General features: G+C 45.6%; 1 long non-coding RNA gene across 2 annotated transcripts; it reads left to right on the top strand.

The window, feature by feature from the left end:
• Window positions 1-960: 960 nt before the first annotated feature.
• On the top strand, window positions 961-24,393 carry LOC311587825. 2 transcript variants are annotated; one of them, XR_014775979.1, is made up of 3 exons: window positions 1,364-1,572; window positions 22,753-22,890; window positions 23,256-24,393. It is a non-coding gene; the product is annotated as an uncharacterized lncRNA (long non-coding RNA). The 2 variants fall into 2 exon arrangements; XR_014775980.1 differs by lacking the exon at window positions 23,256-24,393 and having other exon boundaries at window positions 961-1,572; window positions 22,753-23,023.
• Window positions 24,394-25,056: the final 663 nt, after the last annotated feature.

The following is a 25,056-nucleotide window of genomic DNA, read 5'->3' as shown; positions in this document are numbered from 1 at the left end:
AACTCTGATTTCGCCATTGCACCATCATCGCTAGAAGATACGATTACTCTTCTGGCTCTTTGGACTAAAAAGTGTTTTGTTTAGAAGTTCATTTAGGATTCCTGATCTGTTTTTCAGAGTTTGGATTCTTTTTCATTTGCAAGCTTTCACCTGAGCCACACCCTACTCCTGCCACCCCCTCCTTCCTGGCCAAAAAAAAAAAGGGGGGGGCAAAAAAAACCCCTTGCAAACGTCGCTGAGGGGGCAAGGGGCCCAGAAGCCTGCTTAGAAACCTATGAGGTCGCCTCCCTGATTTCACTCGCGTGGGGTTAGAACAGGGTGGGGTCATCCACAGGCGAATCCCTGAGAACCGAAAGTGCATTTATTTCCACGTAAACTCAAGTCTCAAGTCCCCCGGGCCTCCATCCAAGTCCCAGACTTGTCATGCATGCGGACTTAGAGGAGAGGCAGGAACCAGAAAATAGAAAAATCTTATTAAAAAAAATTCTTATCTATGTTTTGGGCGCGAAACCTCGACGCGCCTCTAAAAGGAACGTTAAGAGAAAAGCCGGGAGATGGGCGCGCGGTACGGGCGCCGGCCGGGGGATTGCATCATTTGCGGCTCCCCCTTCAGAATTCGGGCTGCGAACCGCAGCCACCATCATGGCGCTCGGGTCAGGCCGCGCTTCTCGCGTCCCAGAGCGTCTAGTGAGCTTGGATAGAAGCGTTTGCAAACATGTTCCGTGGCCTCGGAGCGCCGGTTTCTCGCTCCTTCCTTCCCTTTGTGTGCGTGTGCGTGCGTACGTGTGTTTGCGTGTGCGCGTATGTGATGTGTGCCTGGGAAGGAAGAAGTTGAATGCTCTCGTGCTCTCTCTCTGCCTCTGTCTCTCTGTCTCTGTCTGTCTCTGTCTCTCGCCTCCCCCCTTCCTAGCAACTCCCCCCCCCCCCCCCCCCGAGCTGGTGGTTGTAAACTTGATTGGCATTGGCTGCGCCCACTGACCCCTGCACGGAGTCCACTGAAGATTTAAGGTGGATCTGAGAGGCTGCAGCAGCAGGCGGAGCCTCGCTCTTAACTTAGTTTTGGAAGGAAAAAAAGCCCAAACCGAGGGCCCGCTGCGTTTTACGAATCCATCGGTCCCCAGGTCCTCTGGCCCCCGCCCAGTCCGCCGCGCTTCTCCCGCCCACCTTCCTCTGCTTCCCCATTGGCTCGCGCGAGCAGTTTGAATTTTTTTTTTTGGATGCTTGTTTTCTTGTTTGAAAAAAAAAAAATTACAGTGCCGTAGATCATGTGATGAGACTTACTTGGGCAGCCTGAGGTGGGGTGTTTTAGCTGGTTTGGTTGCAAGTGGTAGGGAGAAGGATGGGTGGAGCTTTCTGTTCCAAAACTTTCCCGCCCCGCCCCGCCCAAGTGCCGTTGACAGAGTGCAGGCGGGAAGATTCTGCTGGGGTAGAGATGTAGCGGCTGGGGTAAAGATGTAGCATCAAACATTCATGGATGCCCAGGGACCACGGACCCACAGGCTGCTGGCCAGAGGTACTAGGAAGGTACAGGCGGGAGCCCGACGAGGATGCGCCTTCCCCTGCCTTGGAAAGGTAGATTTGGGGGAGGGCGGGAGTGGGTAGGTATCCTGGAAATGAGTATTTACTCAGCAAGGAAATAAACCAACCCAATACAAGGTGTGGCTATAGTCTCTATATAGAGCAAAAGATGTGTTATTCTAGGGGTTACAATGTCAAAATCCATCAATGACAAAGGCAGTCGGTGTCATTTTCTTCTTTTTTACCTTAAAGAAAACTCTCAGTTTTCCAGTGGTTTTACATGAGGATGAGATAGGGAACATAAAGACCTTTTAATTTCTGGATCAAGAAAGTCGTTGGAAAGAGTATGTTAAGATTTAGGAAGATTTGATTGGTATACAGGTCTAATACAAGAAATGATCCAACTATGTTTTTCTTTACAGTGAAGCTTTTAAAAGTGTATAATAATTCATTGGTAGTCCTAAACTAGTCTTTCTCTGTATTAATGAAGCTAGCATAACCTTTATCTTTTTTCTTTCTTTCTTCCCTTTTTCTTTTTTAAAAAATTCCCCTTGTGTCTCTTTCAGTCTGTTTTAGCCAGATGTCCAGCCTCAGCCTCTCCACAGTAGACCTTGTTCTGAATTTTTAGCTATCCCATTCTGGACAGCCCAGATTAAACCCCTTAACTCTCCCAGCCCACTAAGGTCTATGGCTCCATCCTTAACCAGCCTGTGGGAGCTGTTCTTGAGGCTGCGTTCACTGGCTTTGTCAGAGGCTCCCTGGTCCCTCTGCCTTTCAGAGTGGACAATCCATATGGAAACACTTGTCCGCATAAGGAGGAAATTTTGAGGGTGAGGATTAGCTCCTGTCAGGCAGCAGGTCTCCATCCTGAGTGTGAGTCAAGCCTGGTTTGGATGTTCTCCTGATACAGGCGTTATGGATAAGATCCAGATAGCAAATGACGCTGCAGCCCGGTTTCGAAACTGGGGCTTGGCATGATGGAGCATACCTGTAGCCTCAGCATTTGGTAGGTGGAAGCAGGAGAATCAGGAGTTCGAGGCCTGCCTTAGATGCTTAGAGAGTATGAGGTCAGCCTGGGCTACATGTAACCCTCCCTATCTCAAACATACAAACAAGGGTACTATCAAAAGTGGTCATTAAAGAATACCCCACTGGGCACAGTGGTGCTCACCAGAGGCAGGTGGATCTCTATGAGTTCCAGGTCAAAAATTAAAAATAAAATATAATAATAATAATAATAATAATAATAATAATAATAATAATAATAGTAAGTCTCTTTCTCCCTATCCGCACCTCTTGCTGGTTTTGAACTCAGCAAATCTCTGACTTTATCTCCTGATTAGACAGGTCTATGGGCCTGGGCTACTGCACCCACCGTAACTCTTCAAGCCAAAGCAAGCCTTAAACTCAGGATCTGGCACAGCCAAATACAAAACTACCGACATCTAGGACTTGGGTGGAGGCTAAGTGTTTGTTGCCCCAGCGCAAGGACCTGAGTTTGGATGCCAGCGCTGGCAGTGCTCGTTTTTTAATCCCAGAGTTCTGCTGAGTGGACAGAGAAAAGTAGATTTCTGGGCTCTCAGTGCCCAGCTGTTCTAGCTCAAATGGTTCAGTGAGCTGGAGGGCGATAAGAGATGCCAGCAATGACCTCTGGCCTCTGCTTGGGCATGGATGGGGGCTCTCACACATGACACATGCATGCGCGTGAAAGAAATCTGCTAACACCTACTCTTTAATCTTTAAACAGTACTAGGCTGCAGCCCAATTATTGGGCCATGTTACTGCTCACAGTGTCCCAGACACAAGAATGGAGCAGGAAAAGTACTATAGACTGAAATATCATAGCACTGTGCATTGTTCACATGTTCGTGGTACAACTGGTGTAAACAAGCCAAGTGTGCCGCCAGTTGTGTAAGAGTACCGCCACATAATTAGGTACAATATTTAATAATAATAAATGACTGCTAGTGGCTTGTACATTTATTACGGTATAGTTTCTATTGTCATTTTTTGGGTATACTCTTTCTTAGTGTGTGCATAAACTTAACCGTAAAAGGGTTTCCATTTGTTCCTCCCGAGTTCATTGTTGTCATCACAGGAGACAATAGTTCGACGCATGCCACTGCCCCTAACCACTTTCCGGGAAGACAGGAGAAAACGCACAGGCAAATGATGGCATGCTGACTTTATTTTTCAGTGCCTAGGTAGAAGTCAGAGCCTTATGCATGGTAGGTAAGCATACTAAACCTGAGTGGATCTTAGGCTGGCCTTGAACCTACAACTTGGGGCAGTCTTTCTTTCTTCCTCCGCCTCCCACGGACACTTGTAGTACAGATGTCCACCACCACACCTGGCTCAGATAATCATGTGCTTGATCCTGTGTAGGCGAATGCGTGTGTGTGTGTGTGTGTGTGTGTGTGTGTGTGTGTGTGTGTGTGTGTGTGTAGCTTTGTTTTGAACAATAATGAAAAAAAATTTTTTAAGTAAATAAATTAAAATAGGGCTAGGAATGTAGCTCAGTTGGCAGAGTGCTTACCCGGCATGAGCCGGCCCTGGCTGTGATCCCCAGCTCTATGTAAATCTGGTGCACGCCTGTAATCCTGGCACTCAGGAGGCAGAGGCAGGAGGACCAGAAAGCCAAGGTCGTCTTCAGCTACACAGCGAGCTAGTAGGCCAAGACTGTCTTATATGAGACTATCCCAAAACGAAACAACCACCAAGCAACAAACAAAAAACAATCTCACAGATTAAGCACATAAAGAAAATGTTATCTGTATAATGTGGTTTGAGCTAGGTGTTATTACAAGAGTTCAAAAGGTTAATTAAAAAAAAAAAGGCAGGCAGGCATAGTGACACATGCTGGTAAATCTAGTACTACAGTGGTGAGGAAGGTATTTTTATTTTTATTATTTTTTATGGTTTTTTTGAGACAGGGTTTCTCTGTGTAGGCTTGACTGTCCTGGACTCACTTTGTAGACCAGGCTGGCCTAGAACTCAGCAATCTGCCTGCCTCTGCCTCCCAAGTGCTAGAATTAAAGGCGTGCGCCACCACGCCTGGCTTCAAAGGCATTCTTGGCTACACAGTGAGGCTAAGAGCAGCCTGGGTTACACAGCAAAAAACAAAAAAACAAAAAACAAAAAAACAAAAACAAAAAAAGTAAATAATTTAATGCTAGAAAAAACAGTATATTATAGAAGTTAATTTATTATCTAAGAAAGAAATTGTTTAAAATAAATGACGTTTGATTTAATTGTCCAGTGTGTATAGAGGCCATAGCAACGTGTAGCAGTGGTCTCCACATTCATCTCTATTGCTTACTCATTGATTACCCCAGGGCAACTCTCACACGTGCACATGCTAGTCTTAGTAACAGTCCTACCCAGTTATAGCATTTTATATCTGTGTGTCTGTTTTGAAACAGCTGAGTGACCCTCAGACTATGTAGTCAGGACGGCCTTACACTTGGCCTTCCTGTCTGCCTCTCAGGTACTCACGTTATAGGCAGACGCTGCCACACCGGCTTCCATTTTCTATCTTTTCTACTATGTTTTTATTCAGTATTTAATACAAGCCTCCTTTTCTGGGCTTCGATGTTTGGAGACACAAATATTATTGTTAGAGTCACTTCAAGCATCCAGCCTAGGCTAGGACAAGACGTTCAGATTACAGGTTAGGCGCTGCAGCCTCTATCCGGAAGCCTAGATGTGCAGTGGACTCTACCATCTGCAGTCAGCTCCGTGGCGTCCACACAACACCACACTGGTCAGAAGGTGTCCCTGTGATCAGCAACACATGACTGCAAGTCTGATGAAATCATACTTGATCGTCGTAGCTCTCCCGTTCTGTGACGAGAGACAGGGAAGTCCAGCGTATTAGGACTGACTAAGGAAACAAACTCTGAAACTCAAAACAGGCCACGGGTAATAACGTTTCTTTAGGGGATGCGAAGGTGGTGGGAAGATGGTGTGGCGTTCTCGGTCTGGGAGAATCTCCGACAGCTGACCTGGACCAATGAAAAAGGGAGCTGCATTCTTAGGAATATTCGCCACGAGAAAGAAGATAGCCCTTACTAGTGCCCTTTTGCTCTTCTTCTTTGTTGTATTTTTCCTTCAGTCTCTGAAGGCCATGGTACTTCTTTGAGTGCAGACTATGGTTTCATTTCTGGTGAGATTAACACCCCCCCACACCCCCCACACCCCGTGACTTCTTTTGCTTTGTTTCACACACACACACACACACCCATCCCTTCCAGAATTTTCCCAGCTTCTTTTGTTCTATACGGTTTTTAAATTTCTGATTTTAATTATTGTTGGCTTTAATGAAATAACAGGAGAGGCCAGATGTGTGGCATATACCTGTGGTTCTAGCACTTTCGAGGCAGAGCCAGGAGGATGAAGAGTTCAAGGTCATCCTCAGCTTTGTAGTGGAAGGAAGGAAGGAAGGAAGGAAGGAAGGAAGGAAGGAAGGAAGGAAGAGCGAGCCAGGAGTAATGGCAGAGTGACTGTCTAGTATGCACAGGCTCTGCTTTTGATGACCAGCACCTGAGAACAACAATATAATGGGATCGTCATCTCACATTTTTCACTGGGATAAATTCTTGAGGAATTAGAAAGAATGCAGTGGAGGGGCCGGTAAATAGCTGAGCAAGTAAAGACACTTGCTGAGTCCAGGGGGTGGGGTCGGGGTAGTGCACGCCTTTAATCCCAGCACTCGGGAGGCAGAGGCAGGTGGATTGCTGTGAGTTCTAGGCCAGCCTGGTCTACAAAGCGAGTCCAGGACAGCCAATGTTACACAGGGAAACTCTGTCTTAAGAAACCAAAAAAAAAAAAAAAAAAAAAAAAAAAAAGATACTTGCTGAGCAAAAGCCCAAGTTCAATCCTGAAACTCAGGCTGGTCCCTATGCTTCAGGGTCTCCCTACTTTTACCCAGAGCCTGTTTGGACTGTGCTTTTCCACAGGCTCTGCGGATGCAACTCAGGTCCTCTTGCCTGTTTTTCAGGCACATTACTAACAGAGCCATCTGCCAAGCCCTCTGAGAAACATTTTGAAAATTAAATCTCAGAGTGAGGAAGGTATTTCTAAGAATGACAGAAAAACATAAGATTCATAAAATGAAATAACAATACATTTAGTGACATAGATTTAAAAAAAAATTTTTAATTTAAAATTTAAAAACAAATTTTTTTTTTTCAGTATATAATGTACCCTAAGCAAAGTTTAAAAAAAAAAAAAAAAAGACATGGTACTGCACAGTAATGGGAATGAAGGAAACTTTTTTTTCTAAGGATTTTCAGATAGATGAATGTTCTGCCTTCATGTATGGATATGCACTAAGAGTGTGCTTGGTGAGGAAAGGTCATTACCAAAGTTCCTTAGGCTACCATGTGGGTGCCAGGAACCAAACTTGGGTCCTTTACAAGAGCAGCAAATACTTTTAACTATTGAGACATCCCTTTAGCCCTAGTAATGCAAATATATTAAATGCAATGGATTTACTCCATTTTACTCTTAGCAAAAGTTTAAGTGATAAAATTCATGTTATGTGCATTTAATCACACACTCAAAAAATAAATAAATAAAAATAAAAGCACAGGGGCTAGAGAGATGGCTCAGTGGTTAAGAGCACGTGCTGCTCTTGCAGGGTACCGGAACCGAGTTCCCTCCAGGACTCACGTGGGAAGTTCACAATCACCTGTAACTCCAGCTCCACGTCTTTTCCTGGCCTCTTCAGAGACTTGTGCACATAGATACACACATGTACGTGTACTCAAAGGTAAATAAATATTGCAAAATAAACCCACAAACTATTAGGAGACTAAAGTTTGCTCACATTCTGGATAGAATTTTCTAGAAAGAATTTTCACATTCACGCCACTCAGACACAGGTTTGGTTTCAAGCTCTGAGGCCTGACTGCTTAGATTTGAATCCCATTTCCTCTTTTTTTTTTTTTTTAAGACTGCGTCTCACGTAGGTGGCCTCAAACTTAGTATGAAGCTGAGGATGGCCTCAGACTACGGATCTCTGCCTCCACCATCTAACGTCAAGCTACTATTTAAAGTTTCTCTCTTTGTTTATATAATGAACATATGAAGATGCTCAGTGTTTTCATAAAATTATTAAAATCCCTAGTGGAGGCTGAATGTGGTGGAAAATGTCATAGTCCTGGCACTGGGGAGGTGGAGACAGCAGGAGCAGTTGGGGCCATCCTTGTCAATATCCAGTTTAGGGCCAGCTTAGCCTATGTGAGACCTTGTCTCTCAGCCCCATCCAGTCAACTAATTAATATATGTGCAGTATTGAGCACAACACCTGGTTTATAATAAACAACAAACAATCACATATTTGTAAATAATATAAAGTGAAGCTCTCCAAGTGTTTTTTTTTGTTGTTTATTTTTCTTTACAGTACCCACAGCCAGTAAATCTATTTTTATTTATTTATTTTTATTTTATTTTCTTTTTTGAGACAGGGTTTCTCTGTGTAGCCCTGGCTGTCCTGGACTTGCTCTGTAAACCAGGCTGGCCTCAAATTCACAGTGATCCACCTGCCTCTGCCTCCCTGAGTGCTGGGATTACAGGCGTGCACCATCGAGTGCCTGGCTTCTCTCGCTCTCTTTTTTTTTTTTTTTTTAACAGATGGTCTCCTGTACAGTAGACAGGCCTTGAATCATTGATGCGTCCTTCCATCTCTTGTCTCTCATGTGCTAGGATCATGGGCCTATGTCACCATGCCCAGCTACTGATGTTCTCTCTCTCTCTCCTTTTGGTTTTTGGAGACAGGGCCTAGGCTGCTCTCAAACTTACAGTCACTCTCCTGATACTGCCTTTGGAATTCTGGGATTACAGGCATGAACTGCCTGGCTCAGGCTTATTTTTCTAGCTTTTATAACTGCCATTATAATCCTTGCGAAAACCAAAATTTTGCTTTTATTGCTCATTTGTTTTTTATTTTTATTTTTTATTTTTTATTTTTGAGATAGGTCTTGCATTATAACCTTGACTAGCCTAGAATGCACTATGCTGGCCTTGAGCTTGTGTTCCTCTTGCCTTAGCCTCAAGAGGGCTTGGCTCACAGGTGTAGGCTACCACATCTGGCTTTTTTATTAGGTAAAGTTTGTTTCTGTGTTTCTGTCGATAAAGGGCCTTGTTCCATAGCCCAGTCTGAACTCAAGGTGATTTTCTCAGGCATGTACTATCATGCCTGGCTGGAAAACAAATGTTTAAAATGGTCATTTAATAAACAGAATTAATATACCACAAAATGGCTGAAATAGTTAAGTTTTATATTTTTTAAAATGAAGATTGAGGCAGGTGTTTTTTTTTTAAAGACTTTTGTTGGGTTTAAGCCCATCCCTAATGATTTCTGAAATGGCTTAGCATAGGTTTGTTTGCAGAAATGAGTAACTCACCCAACATACAAGACAATATGAAGTAGAAAAGAGTCGTGACCTAGATATCAAAGTGGTGATTTGTTAGCTGGTGGTAGTTGTACCTGCCTATAATCACAATGCTTGGGGGACGAAGGCAGAAGAACGATGAGTTTGAGCCAGCCTTGGCTACACAGGGAGATCCTGGCTCAAACAAAGGAACAGAGAAAGCACTCCTGGATGTGGCCGCGTCTGAGCACTTGCTAGGAATGCCAGAAGCCCAGAGATGGGAGCAGTGGAATCGGTTTGATGTCAGCTTCTGCAACATTGAGTTGGGGACCAGTCCCCAGGGGACCCTGTCTCACTCCACAATCACCCCAAAATCAAACCACCAATAAACCAAACGAATCCCAAACAAAACAAAGAACCCACCACTAACAAAGAAACCGCACGCACACGCACACATGCAAGCATGATAAAGTTTAGGTAAACTGAGTCAGAAATAGCATCACCCAGAAGCAAATATGGCCATTCTCGAGTTTCACTGTTACTTCCCTTTAAGGCTGAGTGACTTTTCTGCAGCTTCACTGGTCACCAAAGAAGCAAAGAGACTGTGCTGTGGGATCTCTGACTAACTCGAGCTCGTAAAAGATCCCTGTCCTCAAAATATCTAGGCCTTAGCTTAGTGGTGTCACCTGCTTTACTCTAGAAACTCCCAGGTGGCCTCGTGCGGCCAGTATAGCTGTCTAGCGAGAGTCTGCCAGCAGCTTCTGGTGCTCTATGCCACAAGTAACCGGGGCTCCAAACTCACCATCCTATTCTGGAGTTTCCTTCAAACTGTATCCTCAAAATTTTTAAAGTTTCAAGTGAGACTGTTATGCATTTGGTGGTGGTGGTAGGTGACAGCAACACTTGGGGAAAATGTTAAATCCTTTCTGCTAGGCCAGGTTGAGAACACAGCACCTAAGAAGTGTCTCCCTCCCTTTCTAACCCACCCCACACTCCCACACCCACCATCAGCTGACTTTGAAGTAGTAGCAATTCTCCTGCCTCAGCCTTAAGTGCTGGGACTGTAATTAAAGGCTACCACACTCTTCTCTCAAAACCTTTCCTGCCCCGTGCCTGAGCTGGCTCGGCCCAGTCCTTCTCTCTGGGCTCGTTTCAGGTGGGCTGGCCCTCTTCCAGCTCTCCTCCTGTTTCCTAGACCTCACTTCCCCATGAGTGGCTGCAGAGCCAGCTCTCTCAAAACAGGCCCCCCCCCTTTTTTTTTTTTAGCTGCAGAGCTTTATTGTGCAGGACTGCAGGCTGCACTTCTGCCTGCACAGTCCAGAGCTGCTAAATTGTTACTGCTCTCAGATCCCTAACCACACTCCACCACACCTCATCATGATCTCCATTGGAGTTTGAAGAGTACAATCAGGAAAGCTTGAAGCTTCCTTTCTTAACCACGGGCAGCATTATTTATAGTTTCCCTTTACACTAAAGGTAAAAAAAAAAATCATGCTGAAATGTATCACTAAGCCAAATTTCCCTACTACACATTCTCACTGTTCCTGTGACTCCTTTGTTCCCAATTTCTTGGTGTATACAATCTCTTTGGGTTTTTTCTTTTTTCTTTCTTTCTCTTTATACCTCGAGTTACTCTTGGCTGCGGTTCACTGACCAAAGTAAAATGGCTCCAGTTCGCAAACACCCAACATCTGAGGCTGAAGAGATTCCTTCCTGTCAGCCCGTTTCTCACTTGTTTGCTCCTCTGCAGCATGAGGCTGGGGACCTTCAGCACCTTTCTTTTCCCACTGCCCCTGCCCCTAGATGTAGACTTCTTGGCTCCATCACTGAGTTCTGCAGCTCTGTCTCCTGGATGCTCTTCTTGGTCTTTTTTTCATTTCTCTTTAACCCAGGCTTCCCTGCTGATGCACCCAACTCAGGTCTTGGCTGTTCTTCCTCGGTTTTCTTTTGGTATCTGGAGCTCAGGGCATTCTCTGATCTGGAGTGACTGGCTTTTCTCCTTTGGCTTCCATTTTCACCGTGTTGCTAATCTGCTCTTCCACAGGCTCAATTCTGATTGATAACCTCCCCAGGTGTTTCATTTTCACAGGCTCAGGTGATGTGCGGCTCTTGCTGAGAGCAGCCCTCTGATTCGAGGGTGCAAGCTTTCCACCTGTTGCTTCCTGCTTTGGTGCCACAGCTCAGCCTGCTGGTTCTAGAAACACTTCTGTCTCTTGCAGACATCCTTTTGGGGGGACAGAGAAGCACTGTTCAAAGACATAGGTCTTAGAGGGAAGTCACTGGAACATAGGGATGGTACCCCACGTGAATTATGATGCTCGTTAGCAACAGGTGACGTTGCTACTATGGTCAAGAAACAGAGAGAGGGAGATGAATGCTGGTAGTGGTTAGCTCACTCTCTCCTTTTTGTTTAATCTGGTACTCTGGTCCTTGATGGAGATAGTGCCACTTCTGACATTTAAGATAATGTTGTATGACTTTCCCTGAGGAGATGCAACACACACATCTACTCACTCCAGATAGTAAATGCATGACAGACCCAAGTACAGATACCACCGAAGTCCTACTTGGTTTTATTGGGGTTACCTACAGGAATGTAGGTGAGGGGTTACTTACAGGAGCAGAAATGATTTAAAGACAGCTGCATCTCCAAGTCCACCCCAGCACAGGTGACACAGCTCACAAAACTGGGGACCCGGAGACCACGGCACAGCAGAGAATGTCCTTTTCAGGTGCCTCATTGGTCTATCTAAACTTCCAGGTTGCTAGGCTGGTTTCTGCCTAGGAGTCTTCCTGGTAGCTTTGTCTGTCTGAGAGTCTCCCTGACATTTTGTCTCGGCTTTTCTGAGAGGGACTCTTCAGTTTTTATTGCTCATTCCGGCCGGGAGGGGCAGAGTGAATCCGGTCAGTTTCAGGGACTTCCTGAGGCCCATTTGAGTTGTTTAGCTTCCTGCTTAACAGAGCTTCCAGGCAAGATGGGAATGTTTCCATCTTGGTGGAGCTTGTTACACACAGGTGGCTCTTTCTAGTTCGGCGAACTCAAATCTTTAAACTCCCTACAGATGTGCCCAGAGAGAATCTTTGATGTGTGTAATTGTTCCTAATAGTCAACTTGGGAGCTATGTTAATTGGTGTGGGAAGACAAGGCACAATTCTCTAGGCAGGGGACCTTGGGTGGTGTAAACTTAAGAGAAATAGAGCTGAGCCGGGCGTGGTGGCGCACACCTTTAATCTCAGGACTTGGGAGGCAGAGGCAGGTGGATCGCTGTGAGTTCGAGGCCAGCCTGGTCTACAAAGCCAGTCCAGGACAACCAAGGCTACACAGAGAAACCCTGTCTCAAAAAACCAAAAAAATAAACATAAAATAAAAATAAATTTTTAATTAAAAAAAGAAAGAAAGAAAGAAATGAAAGCAAGCGAGCTGAGCACTAGTGCACATGCAACCATTATTTTCGGTTCCTGACTGTGAGTGAAATGTGAGCAGCGGGCACAGGCTCTTGCCTTTGTGACTTGCCGTCTATGATGGCTATAGCTTGGAACTGTGAGCTGAAAATAAGCCTATTTTCCTTTCAGTTGCTTTAGTCAGGGTATTTTGTTGCAGCAACAGGAACAAACTAAGACAAAGTAATCTTCGATCTAGCCCAATTGGCAGTGTGTGAATGTGTGTGCATGTCTATACATATGGTATTTATTTATTTAGACAAAGTCTCTTTCTACATGTCCCTGGCTGTCCAGGAACTCTCTATGTAAACTAAGATGGCCTCGAATTCAGAGAGATCCATCTGCCTCCGCCTCCGCCTCCTGAGTGTTGGGATTAAGAGACGTGCATGACTACTCCTGGCATTATACAGACTTTTATTTTATTTTATTTTTTATACAGACTTTTAAAACAGTTATTTGGTGTGTGTGTGTGTGTGTGTGTGTGTGTGTGTGTGTGTGTGTGTACGCATGCTGGGAGGTCAGAGGCCAGCTTTTAGGACTCAGGTCTCTCCTTCCACCACATGGGTCCCAGGGATCCAACTCAGGAGGTCAAGCTTTGTGGCTAGTGCCTTCACTCAAGTTGACAGTATTAACTATCAAAGTCTCATGTAGCCCAGGATAGCCTCAAACTCACCACAGGGCCAAGGGTGACCTTGAACTCCTGATCATTCCTGCCTCCACCTCCAAGTGCTGGATTTACCAAGTGCTGGGTACTACCATGCCCAGTTTTAGGATTGGAATTTTTTTTTCCTTCTTTCTTTTTTGTTTTTGTTTTTTGTTCTTCTCACTATGTAGGCCGAGTTGACCTGCTATTATAGATCAGGCTGACTTCAGACTTTAAACAGTATTTCTTCAGTGCTGGGATTAAGGGAGTGTACCATTGTACTTGAATCTTGAGGATGGATTTTTTTTTTAAGGTCCCTGTTTTTGTTTGTTTGTTTACCTCTCGCTTGTGTGTTTATTTAGCGCTAGCACAGTTTGGCCTGGAGAAAGATCTTTGATTTCATTTCTTACACCACTGCTCGGCTAGACACTATTCATATGTCAGGCCTCAAACTGTCAAGAGCATAAACATGAAGTTCTGAGGCCCTGTCACAGAGCTTGTCCTTTAGACCTCTTGCCTAATTCTCGGTGGTAATTACATTCCTGTCCATCCCATGTATGTAGCGCGCCGGAGCCTCTGAGCACAGCACTCTAGTCACCGTAAGGATAACGTCCTGACCCGAGTGTGGCTGCAGAAGGAGTCTGGCTCTTCTTAGCCAGCAAGTTATATTGTCACTTGGTTTTTTCTTTTTCTAGTAAGACCACGCATGTTAATTGCTTATCCTACTCAGTGGTACTATTTTTTTCTTTTTCCTCCTTTGACTCCTGTGAATGTGTGGTTTGTGGCCACAAATTAGGAACTTAGCTTTCTTGGAAAATAACCTGATCCATGTCAGTGGAATACATGATGCCGACAAGGAAATAGGAATCCCGGGACTGTAGCCAGAAGGAACCTATAAGTCATCTTGTCTAATGTCCCCCGCAGGAAATCACAAATTAGGAATTCCTCATCTGTAAATGGAAAGGTTGGACGAGTGACCTCGTGTATCCAATATTCTGTGATCTAGCTTAGGTCAGCCAAGTGCAGAGTGGCAGCTAAAGACAGGCCAGCTAATGGAAGTATAAAATGATCTGCCCTGCCCAGTGCTCTGGAGTAACTCACGGTGGCAGGAGCTAGTCACAGGCGGCATCTCCAAGGGTGCCAGCTGCCAAAGATCAAGGGATATGAGTTTGGGGATAATGTTACCAGTAAGATCTCATGTGGTAAAAAGATGGAAGAGGCTCCGTTTTCTGTGGTTTGTTAAGGCATCCTCAAGTTAATGGAGATGATATTTATACCTCCCTTATGTGCCTTGGAAGCCAAACAAAGGACACCCCCCCCCCCTTAACTCATCTGTGAATGTAACGCTATCTGTTGTTAAATAGAAAAATGGAGAAAAAAAAATAAGTTCTAGAAATGCGCTGAGCATGCTGGAAGTGGAACAGGAGCATCAGGGGTTCAAGACCAGCCTGAGCTACACAAGGTGTTTGAAACCAGCCTGGGCTACATAAGACCTTGTTTCAGAAAACTGAAAAAGGACCATGGAGATTACTCAGTGGGTAAAGGCAGCTGCCACAAAGCCTGTCAACCAGAGTGTAATCCCTGGAATCCACGTGGTGGGGAGGAGAGCACTGACTCCTACAAATCATCCCCTGGGCTGTGGCATGTGTGTGCACTCACCTGTGCCACCCATACTCAATAAAGAAATCAACAGAATAAGTCTTTGAAAAGAAAATTGTGGTATTAATTACTACGTGCATACATGTTTGTATGTGTTCATGTACATTCATATGTATCATGTCTGTATGTGTTTGTATGTATGTATGTGCATGCTTATGGAAGGCAGAGGCTGAAGCTGGCTGCGCACCCCCCCACCCCCCGTTCACCCTCTAACAGTTTTTGAATCACCCCTGCACCTGGAGCGCCTCAACACAGGAGCAACTTGAACTTTTTCTCAAAAGATGTATTTATATTTTTATGTAGGTAAGTGTTGTGGCCACATGTATGTCTGTACATGTGTGTGCAGTGTCCATGTCATATCCCCCTGGAGCAGGAGTTACCCAGGTTGGCAGCTGCCATGTGTGTGCTAGGACCTGAGTCCTCTGTAAGATCAACAAGTGCTCTCTCTCTTTTTTTTTTTTCCCCCTGAGACAGGGTCTCTCTGTGTTAGCCTCGGCCTGGAGTCACTTTGTAGACCAGGCTGGTCTCGAACTCACAGTGATCCGCCTGCCTCTGCTTCCCGAGTACTGGGATCAAAGGTGTGTGCTGCCATGCCCGGCTCAACAAGTGCTCTTAACCACCGAGCCATCCCTCCCAGTTCCACCCCACCCCCTACTTTAAACATTTATTTATTTAATGTATATGTGTGCTCTATCTGCTGTAGAGGAATATTAATTCACAGCATGGCTGTTCTGGAAAGAGATCACATCCAAAGATCTTCTAGGACTGTGTGATCCGGCTGAAATACAAACATGCCTTTAATCTAGAAGACAGAGGCAAATAGATCCGAGTTCCAAGCCAGCCTAGTATAGAACAAGTACCAGGTAAAGAAAAGCTTAGGTCCAGCAGTGGTGGTGCACGCCTTTAATCCCAAACAAAGGTAAAGTGAGTTTGCAGAAAGAAACACCCATGTTTGAAAGTGATGTCTAACCGAGTGGCAGGAAAGGTGATGAATTGGAGAAGATTTGACAGAATGGGATATGCCCAATCCTCTCAGCAAGAAGAGAGAGGAAAGGGAAGCTACTTAAGAGGCAGTTTTGGCCAGGCGTGGTGGCGCACACCTTTAATCTCAGCACTCAGGAGGCAGAGGCAGGTGGATAGCTGTGAGTCTGTGGCCAGCCTGGACTACAAAGCGAGTCTAGGACAGCCAAGGCTACACAGAGAGACCCTGTCTCGAAAAGAGAGAGAGAGACAGTTTAACCGGAACAGTAATAGAGAGATGGGTTGCAGAGAGAAAACTCAGCCAGAAAATGAGACGAAGCCAGAATATTGGAGCAGATTGCTGAGTTAGTCTGAGACCAACTGGAACAATTCTGGGCCAGAGAGAGAGAAGCCAGATTAAATAAGTCAGCTGGGAGAAGCGTTTGAGCCAGAACAGCTGAGTTGAACTAGCCAGCTCTGAGCTCCAAAAGAACAAGTAACGGTGAGTTTAGTAAGCAGTAAGCCTCAGAGGCTCAAAACGTTCCGGGCCTGCATTAGATTGTACAGAGGTTAAAAGCTTCCAGGACCAGCCCTAGGTTAGCAGAAGGAGGCAGTAAGCCTCCCAGACAACAATTGAGCCAGGAGAACAAAAGTTGCTTTTACAATTGTTTTCACACCTGCAAGCCAGTTGTGAGCCACCATGTGGTTGCTGGGAATGGAACTCAGGAGTTCTGGGAGAACAGACAGCAAGCCATTTCTCCAGCCTTCAAAATCTCTTTCAAAGAAAGATTTATTATCTTTTGTTTTGTTTTGTTTTGGTTTTTTTGTTTGTTTTTTGAGACAAGGTTTCTCTGTGTAGCCTTGGCTGTCCTGGACTCACTTTGTAGACCAGGTTGGCCTTGAAGTCACAGTGATCCGTCTGCCTCTGCCTCCCAAGGGCTGGGATTAAAGGTGTGTGCCACCACCGCCCAGCTTATTATCATTTTTAAAAATTATGTGTGTATATGTTTGCTAATGTGCAGAAGAGTCTGTCAGCAGCCCCTGGAGGGAGCTGCCTGATGTGTGTGCTGGGTCCTTTGCAAGTGCAGTTTGTGCTGATAATTACGGAGCCCCAGACCTGACCCTTCTTCCGCCTTCACCTCCCAAGCACTGAGACAATGGGCTTGTGCCACCACACCCAGCCCGGCCTGTACCTTCCCTGCAACGCCTTGCTTAGCACACACACCAGAAACAAGAACTATTAAAAGAAAAAACTGCAGCTTCATCACGTGGAGTAGATACGGGATGACATGCTTGGATCCCTGAGCACACAGCGGCCATAGTGATATGAATTAGGTGTGTGAAGGTGATTTCCCAGCAAGAACCAGGCATGTGAGGCTAGAGACTGGGAATACAGCTCAGTGGTAGAGGGCTTGCTTAGCATAGACCCTAACCCAGCACTGAAGAGAGAGAAAACCCAAGGCCGGTTTGGATTACACAGACTCATCATGGCTACTGCTCCGCCCAGTTACTGGTTTTAGCATGGGGTGTGTGTGGGGGGGGTGTTGGTTGTCCCTTTTTATTATCAAGATAAGTGGCTTCGTGTGCTATTTTAGGGGCCAGGTCTTTGGCTGTGTAAGCCAAGAGCCCACAGATGACGACAAAAAAAAAAAAAAAAAAAAAAAAAAAAAGACTCATTTTCTTTAAAGAACTCAGCATTTAAAAAGCTTAATTAATGAGTGCACATGCGAGCATGCCCGTGCCCCAGCAAATGTGTGACGGTCAGAGGACAGCTTTGGGAGTCAGTTCTCTTCTTCTACCCTGTGAGTCCCAGGCCTTGAACTCAATTTGTCATGGGTGGCAGAAAGCACCTATCCTCAAGGCTCTTGGCAGTTTGTTTTGTTTCTATTTCTTGTGTTGTTTATTTATTTTACGTGTTATGGCTGTTTGCCTATGTGTGTGTGTGTTGTGCGCATCAGAAGAGGATGTGGGCTACCCTGGAACTGGAGCTGTGATGGTTGTGAGCCACCACGTGAGTGCTGGGAGTCAAACTCAGTTCCTGGGCAAGAGACATCTCTCTAGCCCTTCTTGTCCGTGGTTTTGGAGGATAAGGTCTAATGTAGCTCAGGTTAGCCTTAAATTGCCTAGGAAGCAGAGGCTGGCCTTGAAGTCGGGATCCTCCTGAATGCGGAATTATAGGCATGCGCCGTCACGCCCGCAGCTCATTTTTGTCTCTCTCTCTCTCTTTTTTTTTCCTTCTTGTTTTAAAATTATTACCGCTATTAATGTTGAGACACGGTCTCACGAGCTACCCAGGCTAGTCTTCAGTTTTTGAACCTCCTATTTCGGCCTTCCCCCCAAGCGCTGTGATAAAGAACCTCCTGCTATTTCTTGATTACTTTAGCTTTGCACGACGCTTCGATGGGGGCGGGGGGGGGGAGGGGCGGATAATAAAAATGAGCAACCCAGGGATTTTGTTGTTGTTGCTTCTTTTTTCTTTTCTTTTTTTTTAAATTTTGGAACTTGAAGATTAGCAAAGAGAGCCCTCTACTGGCTAAAGTGACATAGTGACTGGAGTTGGCCGGAGGCCGCCATGGATGTCACCTACCTTTGGGTTTTTTCACTAACAAATTGACACTTTTCTGCCCATTTCTTCAGCCATCAACCCAGCTTCCTTTGGAACTTGTGAAAGTGAGTTCTAATCCCCAACCCAGCCTCCCCACCCCCTCATTCTTGTGTAGCCGAAGATGACCCTGGACTTCCGATCTTTCTGCCTCCACCTCTAAAGTGTTAGGGGTACAGGTGAGCGCCCCCGGGCAGTTTTATGTAGTGCGGGGGATGCAGAGCGTTGCGGGTGCTGGGCGAGCCCTCTTCTAAGGCGCTACATCCCAGCCTCCCACTGTTTATCGTTTAGTGTTTAGGAGAAAGGGTTCTTGCTGGGTATGGTAGCTCACGCCTGGGATTCCAGACACTTCGGAGGCTCTTCTGGAGGATTGCTATGAATTTGAGGCCAGCCTGAGCTACATGGTTAGCTCCAGCCTGGGCTACAGAGTAAAGCCCCCGTGCCAAAATATGAACACCTAAAGAAAGATGACCAGGGTGGTGGTGCACATATTTAACCCTAGCAGCTGGGAGGTGGAGGCAGGAGATTATCCTCAGCTGCTAGTGACTTCAAGATGTCTCTCTCTAAAAAAAAAAAGAAGAAGAGAAGAAAAAGAAAAAAGAGGGGAAAAGAAAAGAAAAAAGAGGGGAAGGAGACAGAAAGAAAAAGGTTAAAAGCCTCGTGTTTCATACTTCTTGAAAATAACTATCAGTGCAGTCCTGAAATAACTCCTTTATCTTATCACCTCTGTTTCCCTTTTCTGTCCCTGCCTCCTCCCAACTGCCCGGCCTCTCCCCCACTGCCCTCCCTCCCCACCCCCACTGCCTTGCTTCCCCACCCCCATGCCTTCCCTTCCCTGCCCCCACCCCCACCCTCACTGCTCTGCCCTCCATCCTCCCTCTGCCCTGCCTCCCATCACCAAGCAAGACAAAGTAAAACCAATCTTCACTCTGGAAAGTGAGCCGGAGGAAAGTGGCCGCTTATCTCAGGCAGATCCTGAGCCGAGTGCCAGGGCTGGGGCTCAATGGCTGCCATACACCTGAGAAGACCTGAACTTCCGAATTCTGACGGCCCCGGGGGCTGCTTCGTTGGCCGTGGGAAAGAGGGCGCACAATGGAGGAGTGCTGGTTGGTTATCTAGAGGAGAAAAGGGGCTGTCTCCTGGGGACCTTCGGTGAGACATTGAAAACAATGAGTTTCTCTTGTGTATTTGGACTGAGAACTTCACCTGCCCTAATTGCGGTGTTTTTTTTTTCTTCCTGAGACAAAAATCTTATAAAGACCAGGCTGGCCTAGAACTCTTGATCCTTCTGCGTCTTGTGCTACCACTCACTCACAGCTGTGTCTCTTTGTAAATAATAAGAACAACAGTATCAACTGCTAATAATAACAATAATTGTTATTATTGTTATTATTAATTTTGAGACACGGCTTCACAATGTAGCCTTGACTGTCCTGAAACTTACTCTGTAGAGTACACGGTCCTTGTTTTCACAGAGATGTTCTTGTGTCTGTGTATACTTAGTGCTGGGATTAAAGAGGGATGTCACTATGCCTGGCTCCCTACACAATCTTTTTTTTTTTTAGATAGGATTTCTCTGTGTAGCCTTGGCTGTCCTAGAACTCTCTTTGTAAACCAGCCTGGCCTCGAACTAACAGAGATCCATCTACCTCTGCCTCCTGAGTGCTGGGATTAAAGGTGTGTGCCACCCGGCTTCCCTGCACAATCTTAAAAACATTTTTTTTCTGGAAAAAATTAATACATGTGTAGAGTTAAGTAAAGGCTTGCTTGCATAAAATAATAGTTATATGTATATTCAGGATTTTATTATATTGTTACTATAGAATATTATATTTTACCCATGAGAAGAGGGCTTGTGTGTGTGTGTCTGTCTGTCTGTCTGTCTGTCTGTCTGCCTGTCTTTCTGAAGGCCAGAGGGAAATATTTTCCTTTATTGCCCAACACTTGTCTTTTTAAACCTGGGCCTCCCACTGAACCTGGAGCTCCCCAACTGTCTGGAGTGGCTGGCCAGTGAGCCCCCCTGGGATCTTCCTGTCTCTACCTGAGATTACAAGTGTGCTCCACCATAATCCTTTATGAGGTGCAGGGTGGAAAGTCCAGGGCTTCGTGTACAACGGATGAGCACTCTGCCAGCTGAGCTGTGTCCCCTGCCCTGAAGTCACACTGTCAGTGAGACACCTGCCCCATCACTGCTGGACTCTGGGCAGTCAAACATACTTCCTTCTCCCCTTCAAAGGTTGTGCAACACCCTGAGGGAGCCCCCATTAGTACCTGGATCCGTTAATCAGCCACCTGGCAGCTTCTGCACTACTGCAGGCATCTTTTTCTCCTTCCTCTAAATTTACTTAGAAGCTGGGTGTGGCTTATATACCCGTGATCCCAATACTTGGGAGGCAAAGGAGGAGGATCAGGTAGGTGTTCAGGGTGAGCCGGGTCTACATGAGTTCAAAAATAAGGTAAAGGGCTGGGGAAATGATTCAGTGGGTAAGATGTTATTCCCATAACAGTGAGCGCTTGAGTTTAGATTCCCAGGACTTGAGTAAAACGCTGGGCCTCGTGGCACGTGCCTGAAGTGCCCGTGCTGGGGAGGCAGAAGCAGGCAGATCTCTAGAGTTCACGGACCCACCAGCCTAACAGAATTGGTGAGCTCCAGCTTCAGGGTGATGGAGGGCTGGCAAGATGGCCCAGTAAGCAGGTAAAGGTGCTTGCTGAGTAAGCTTGGTAGCCTGAGTTCAAATACTGGGAACCCCTGAAAAGGCAGAAGGAGCTGACGAACTCTTCAGAGTTCTTTTGAGCTGAGACACCCTAACACACCAACAGGAAAGAGTAATAGATACAATTTTAAAACTATTCCAGAAATAAGGTGGAGATTGATTGAAAAAGAGGCCTCCTGGTGCATGGCAAAGTAAAGCGTTGTGGGTGTACCTTAAGTTTGAGCACATCAAAAATTGCCTCTGGCCTGACAGTGGTGGTGCACACCTTTAATCCCAGCACTCGGGAGGCAGAGGCAGGCGGATCGCTGTGAGCTTGAGGCCAGCCTGGTCTACAAAGGAAGTCCAGGACAGCCAAGGCTACACAGAGAAACCGTGTCTCGAAAAAAAAAAAAAAAAACAACAAAAGTTGCCTCTTATTGTACCCTTCCCTACTTCCTTGGTGTAGTGTGTACATTTTATTGGAGGTGTGGTCTCTTAATCCAACAGGTGAAATATTTAATTCTGGGAATTTCATATACTATAGTGAGCCAACTATGTCGCTATTTTACTATAGTATTATTACTCCTCTATCCCCACCCCCTTGCTGGGCCTTGCACAAGCTAGAGCAGCACCAACTACCACTCACCTGTACACTTAGCCTAGTTATACAGTTCTTTTGTTTTGTTTTGATTTGATTTTTGTTTTTTGTTTTTCGAGACAGAGTTTCTCTGTGTAGCCTTGGCTGTTCTGGATTCACTTTGTAGACCAGGCTGGGCTCCAACTCACAGAGATCCACCTGTCTCTGCCTCCCAAGTGCTGAGATTAAAGGCGTGCGCCACCACCGCCTGCCTAGTTATACAGTTCTAAAAAGAAAGTATCCTTGTAAGAGACTCTGTTAGGATTCTGCCCCAGTAACCTGTGATGTCACCGCCTACCTGCCACTGGCCATCCTCCTGCCCCGAAGTATATAAAAGGACAAACTCAGCTACCTCTCCCTCTTGCTCTCACTCCTCTGCTCTCTTCCTCTCTTGTTTCTCTCCCTCTCTGTCTCTGTCTCTCTCTCTCTCTGGGGGCTCCCTCTCTTTCTCTCCCCATGCTTATATAATAAACCTCTCAATATCATAACTGTTGTGTGGTGCATATTTCATATTTTATATTATACCTCATTTCATTAAAATTTACAAGTCTCAAACTACACCTATAGTTTCTAATATTGGTATACTGTTCTCTCTCTCCCTCTCTCTCTCTCTCTCTCTCTCTCTCTCTCTCAGCAAGGTTTCATTCAGCCCAGGCATGCCTTAAACTCATTATGCAGCTAAGGATGACCTGACACCTGGTCCTCCTGCCTCCACCTGTAAAGTGTTAGTAGAATAACACATGTGCACCAACACTGCCTACTTCGATGTTCGTTGTTTTGAGACAGGGTTTTGCAGTGTAGCTTAGGGTGGCCTCTGTGTGTAGACACGCAACCTGAAAGCATTCTCTTTCTTCTTTATCGCCTTCTAGAGTTCTGGAATTACAGGCCTAGGGTACCAGGCTGGGCTATCCTGTTGATGTTTACTGAAGTTTTGTGAGTGGCAAATTGTCTCCCTCTGTTGCCATAAAATTCTGTTTTGGGGAAAGTGAGATGTGCTTAGCAAGCAGAGGATGGCCTGAGTTCAGTTCTCAGGACCTCCTTGGGTAAGGAAGAGCTGACTCCTGCAGGTTTTCCTCTCTCTCTCTCTCTCTCTCTCTCTCTCTCACACACACACACACACACACACACACACACACACCATGACATGGATGCACCCACATGCATAAGCAAATAATAAATTAAAATGAAGTAAAGGAATTTTTTTTTCTTTTGTGGTTACTTAGGAGGCTGTTCACCGTGTATGCTGGATGTGTTAAGCCCTGAGGTCGTGTGAAAAGAAGTTTGCTTTGGGCCCATCTGTCTCCTACTGGCTATCCACAAGATGGAGAAGGCGGAAGCAACCCGAGGAGGCATCTTTGTCTGTAAGGATAGAAGGCCCATTGTGGAGGAGAGAGATACAGGAACTGTATAGGCGAGGCCCTAGCAGCCCCGTGTCTCTTATCTCCAGAATTCTTTTACAGAAAAGAAAAATAAACTTTTATCTAGTTTAAGCCACTACTGTTTCTGGGCTCCGTTACTAGCTGCCAAGTGCAAATCTTAACTGATAGAAAAGTCCTTGATGGATTTTGAGCACGGGATGGATTCTGCCCATTTGGTGGTTCTGCCGGGGTAGATTCGGGGGAGTGGGGCATCCTGGAGAGTACCAGGAGATAAAGATGGTTTGGCAGATGGGGGCAGACAGCAAGAGTACACCTCACATGGGGTCACTGATTTTCTTTTCCCCCAGGACACCTCTGGTGAAGTCCTGTTGTACATGGCTATTTAAATGTCTATTGATGGTGTAATTTGAAGTCGGCTATTGTCAGTCGGCCTCAAAGGTGGGGCCATTGAGAAGATGGGTGCGCTTTGTGCCTAAAAAAGCAGCAGCTGAAGGATGGAGCAGGAAAGGGGTATCAGCATTACAGGAAAGTCAAGTGAACTGCCTGCAGGCATCTCCAAGGAAAGAAAATGGCGTTCCATGTGATCTTCTGCTGAAGATATCCTTTAGTGGGCAACAACAGTAAATAATGTCCGAAACTTACATCTTGTTCTAACTTACAGTGTGAATTCAAATGCTACATATTTCTTTTTTTCTTTTTTCTTTTTTTTTTTTTTTGGTTTTTCGAGACAGAGTTTCTGTGTAGCCTTGGCTGTCCTGGACTCGCTTTGTAGACCAGGCTGGCTTCGAACTCACAGCAATCCACCTGCCTCTGCCTCCCAAGTGCTGGCTGGGATTAAAGGCGTGCGCCACCACACCCGCCCTTGTTCCCCACCCCCCAACCCCCCCCACCCCACCGCCAAGACAGAGTTTCTCTGTGTAGCCTTGGCTGTCCTGGACTTACTTTGTAGACCAGGCTGGCCTCAAACTCACAATGATCCGCCTGCCTCTGCTTCCCAAGTGCTGGGATTAAAGTTGTGTGCCACCACACCCGGCTTAATGCTACATATTTCTAATTCATTATTTTCATAATAAACTCAGCATTGTAAGGTTAGGCAAGACTTCCACGTTTTACATTAGACGCCATTTACTGTTTATATAGATTATAAAAATGCAAGTAGGCTCATTCTGTGATCCTAGCACTTGGGAGGCTGAGGCAGAGAGAGGGTAACATAGTGAGTTCCCTGGGCTACAGTTTTCGGCCCTCCTCTCAACAAAACAAAAGTTCAGTTCTACAGAACAACTACTGGAGCAACTCAGGGATTAGCAGGGCCCTGTATAAGGAAGGATTTTACTGTGTTTTTCTGCTGAGTCCTAACCAGCAAGATGGCTCATCAGGCAAAAGTGCTTGCTACTCAAGGCTGACAGCCATAGTTGGATCCCTGGAACCAATTCCTGAGGATTATCCTCTGCTTTCCTCACCTGTATCCTGCCACCCACATGTCTGGACTCATACACACTTCACATGTCATACACACACACACACACCACCACCACCACCACCACCAATAATAATAATAATAATAATAATAATAATAATAATAATAATAAATAAGTTTATTATTATTAAATTTTAAAACAATAATTTTAATAATTAAAAAATAATAATAATGCCTAGGCATAGATCTTTTGTGAACTAAATGTACTAGCTTGTTATTCTATGTTTTTGATTTCCGAAAAATGGGTTTGGGGCTGGAGAGATGGGCCGGCAGTTGGAGCACTGGCTGTTCTTCCAGAAGACTCCAGCTGGTTCCGTTCCCAGCACCCTCATGGCGGGTCACAACTGGCTGTAACTCCAGTTCTAGCTCCAGCCTCCCTGGGTACCAAGCACAAATACAGTACACAGATATGCAGGCAGAGAGAACTCCCTTATGCATAAAAATAAACAAATGCATCTTTTTAAAAACATAAGCTGGGACCCTAAAGTTCTGTTCAAACTTGACATAGACAAGTAATTAGGGGCCTCAATAACACCTCCACGTGTCAAGTCAGTCAAAGCAGTGCGGTGGCTTCAGCCTTTCTCCCCACATAGAGGACAGATTCTAACCTGAAATATCTTCTTAATTAATTATGTCTCCTCATCCTTTGCCTCGATTTTTATCAAAATGAC

This window comes from Acomys minous (genome assembly GCF_964271855.1).
Source record: "Acomys minous genome assembly, chromosome: 17".
In the NCBI taxonomy this organism is placed as follows: Eukaryota; Metazoa; Chordata; class Mammalia; order Rodentia; family Muridae; genus Acomys; species Acomys minous.
The sequence above is the reverse complement of the archived record's forward strand: the minus strand, read 5'-3'. Positions and strand labels throughout refer to the sequence as shown.